A 3,651-nucleotide genomic window follows, 5' to 3' on the forward strand; every position below is an offset into this window, starting at 1 on the left:
TGCATGCATGTCTTAAATGCAATAGCTCATGTCAAGTACTATGAAGTGGGCACATTATCACCCCCATTTCAGGGGAAATTAGGCACAAGCCTGCCAGGCAGTGTAGAGCTGTGATTTAATGTCCTTCATGAGCACTTTTTTGGGCCTTATCCATGTTGTCAGTACATTTTTAAAATATTTTTATTTATTAATTTTTGGAGACAGGGAAGGGAGAGAGAAAGGAGAGAAATATCAATGTGTGGTTGTTTCTCTCATGCCCTCAACTGAGGACCTGGTCTGCAATCCAGGCATGTGCCCAGACTGGAAATCAAACCTGTGACCCTTTGGTTTGCAGGCGGGCACTCAATCCACTGAGCAACATAAGCCAGGATTGCTATCAGTACATTAACAAGATAATTTTAGTGAATATAGTGTCTCTAGTATGAATTAGTGAACTCTTGCCCCCCTATTATATGACATGCTAAACTCTAGTTTTTCAAAGCAGATGTTTATAAACAAAGTAAATCTGTATGACTCTATTCTAATTAGGAGTGTTAAAGTCAATCACAGGCTAAATTCTTCAAATTTTTCCTAATATTGTGACCATTACCTTCCTTCATATCCTCTTAATATGTGTTCTAAGATGTAGACTCTACTGTTTGCAAGAGGAAAATAATGGTAGTATTTTGGATCTGGAAGAATACGTGGAGTTGACATTTCATTTAGGTCAACATTATGTCCACTCTTGATACAAATTTATTTTTCATCCATCAAACTGCTCAGATTTAGGACTTTGGCATTAGCTTCACAGCAAAGGACCAAGGACTTTCCATGATTGATCATATACTTAAAAATAATTTTCTCCTTTGACCTAACTGTGTATACTGTTGACCTTCAGATCTGTAATAAAAAAACCATTTGTTTAACCAAGCATCTGTCAGAAGATGAGAGAATTAGCTGGAAATCAAGAACACAACATGTTCACTTAATAAGACTGTTTAGGATGCTATAATGATATACCATAAACTAGGTGACCATAAACAACAGACCTTTATTTCTCTTTGTCCTGGAGGCTAGAAGTTCAAGGTCCAGGTGCTTGCAGATTTGGTGTCTGGTAAGGACCCACTTCTGGGTTCAAAGACAGCAATCTTCTCATTATGTCCTCACATGGCTGAAGGAACCAGAGAGCTCTCTTGGGTCTTTTCAATAAGGGTACAATACAATTTGAAAGGGTTCTTCCTTGTGAGGGTGACTTTGCCCACAAGTCCCCCCATCCACCACAGATGAAAGTAACACTACCAAGACATCATCTGCTTGTGGAGGAGAGGTGGCCAATTTCTCAGAGGAAAAACGCCTGGAGCCCCTCAACGACTTTTATTGGGTTTTAATACACAGGAATACTGGCAGCAAGGATCAAACAGTAGATAACATTTCAAAGAAATCTGAGGGCTTAGTCTGAGTCAGTGTCTGTCAGGAAAGGGGGTTGCAGAAATTTTGAGAGACATACTCATCTCCTGCTCGGGTCCTTATCATATTAATGAAAGCACTCTTAGCAAAGCAGGCTTCACAGGACTTTTAGGAATTCTTTCTTATGCCAAATCACCCCAGATCCTGTTCTAGCTGGGCAAGAAGTTGCACCACCTCCCCCATTACAGATTTTCAGGCTTAAGTGGATTAGAGCCAGGGATAGCTGCTCCCAGAGGACATGGAAACTCAGGCTATGTCAAAATAACCAGGGAGGAGAGGGACCATCATTCCCTCTTTGTTGCAGCACCCCCGAAGTCCTTCCATGATGACTGCCCAAGTGATCGTGTCTGAGTTAGGTTGCCCATCCTCTGAGGAGTTGTACCTGTCATGGACTATTTGACCATGCATTGGGGGCAGGGGGATGAAGCACGGGCAGCATTTGCTACCAGAGACAAGCTTTTTCTCCTTGTGGCTTGCATTCTGGAGGTTGCTCACTCAGCCTTAGCCATTGAGGGTAGTTACAACTCTTGAAAACAGGCAGAGCAGTTCCCAACACTCCCTTATGAGTGGCAAGTAATGATCACTCAAAGGCCCTGCCTCCTAACACCATCACCTTGGGGATTAGGGATTCAATGTATGAATCCTGGGGGCACAGTTTGCAACAGTTACTAAGATGAATATATAGGAACCTAGAAGCCCAGCTGGTAGGCACAACACTAAGGAGATTTTGTTAATAATACTTTTAGCTTTTTTTCCTGCTCTACCTAACCGTACCCCAGCTCCCCTGCACCCCGTCCCTCCTAACATCACTCATACTGCACTGTGCTTACTGGATCTCCCAGTCATCTCCTTCCAGTTGCCATCATGATTATCTACTCATCCATGATGAGATGTTTTCTGATATCTACAAGATGCTGGTGATACAGATTGGCTGTGCCTATAAGTGGAGGGGAAGATGGTCAGTAGGATAGAGGGTAATATAGATGACTCCTTTATTGAGGAAAATGCTCCACTGAAGGCCCTGAGGGTGAAAGTACAAAACCACAGTAATCACTGGTATGGATATTGTTATGAATCATCATTTTCAGGAAACCAGCTTCTCAAAAGAAGCCTTTGAGAAGTACATTAACATTACATGAAATCAATCAAAGGGAAAATAGAAAAGCAGAGACCAGAAAAAGTAAAGCCTTTTATGACAAGGGCTGCAGAACAAATCAAACACATCCTTGCTAACTTCAAAAACTACCAATTCTTGTTTGGTGAAAACATTAACCTAGGTAGCTTGGCTGCTCTAATGGAGTACCATGAGGGTGTTGCAGTCCTACATATGGTTTTCTTTACGGAGATTTTAGAAATTAAAAATGTTAACAAATTTGGCAGTTTGGATCTGTCATCATAACTGACTGCTGCTTTTCATCCATGCACCAGGATTATGACAATGGAACTGATGTTATCTTGAGCTCTTCATTTATTTTGACCTTGATTTATTTGGATCAGAGGTATTGTTCTTAAGAATAAAAATGTTATATAGGAGGTCTAAAAAGTAAAATTCATCTAAACTAAAAAAGTAAGAATATTTCTAGAAAGTCTAGAATAAATATAAAATATATTTTACCTGTGCCTTTGTTTACATGGTATAACTTATGTTGCATGATGTTTAAGGTTTTCTATAAAAATATACTTCAATCTCTTTGTGAAAAAAATAGACTATCAAAATTTATGATGCTATTTCAAAAATAAATTGACACTTAGATTTTTCAGATTTAGTCAGTTTTGTTTCTATGCATAGAAAGAATGGTGTTAATATCTCTTTTTTGTCACTGTTCTATATCAAGAATAGCCAAATTGCTTATGTAAAGTTCGGGCTAAATATAACATTGTTTTGTTCAGAACATGCCTTTACCCAGTGGTTAGGTTGCATTTTCTAAATAAGCCCTCTAACGGTACTTGGGAATTTTCTCCAAAATGTCATTTTCTACCACTTGAAAGGTGGAAATTTTTCTTTGAAAACGTTTCTATGCCCTACTTATAAAGTGTCATTTACCTGCTTGAGGGCCTTTTGACTTCCACCTACAAAAACAGATGTCATTTGTTTTACTTTATTTTCATCATAACCCCCATCTGCTTATTACTAAGAAATGGCTATTCATATAATTTTATTATGAAGGTTTCAAGAAGAAAATGAGTTAAAAGTTAGGATATTAA

General features: G+C 38.9%; 1 pseudogene; it reads left to right on the plus strand.

Annotated features, from left to right (window-relative positions):
* Positions 1-2,324: 2,324 nt before the first annotated feature.
* On the plus strand, positions 2,325-2,845 carry LOC119046361 (translationally-controlled tumor protein-like; annotated as a pseudogene).
* Positions 2,846-3,651: the final 806 nt, after the last annotated feature.

The sequence above is a fragment of the Artibeus jamaicensis genome, unplaced genomic scaffold (genome assembly GCF_021234435.1).
Source record: "Artibeus jamaicensis isolate MK-2021 breed Jamaican fruit bat unplaced genomic scaffold, CSHL_Jam_final scaffold_916, whole genome shotgun sequence".
In the NCBI taxonomy this organism is placed as follows: domain Eukaryota; kingdom Metazoa; phylum Chordata; class Mammalia; order Chiroptera; family Phyllostomidae; genus Artibeus; species Artibeus jamaicensis.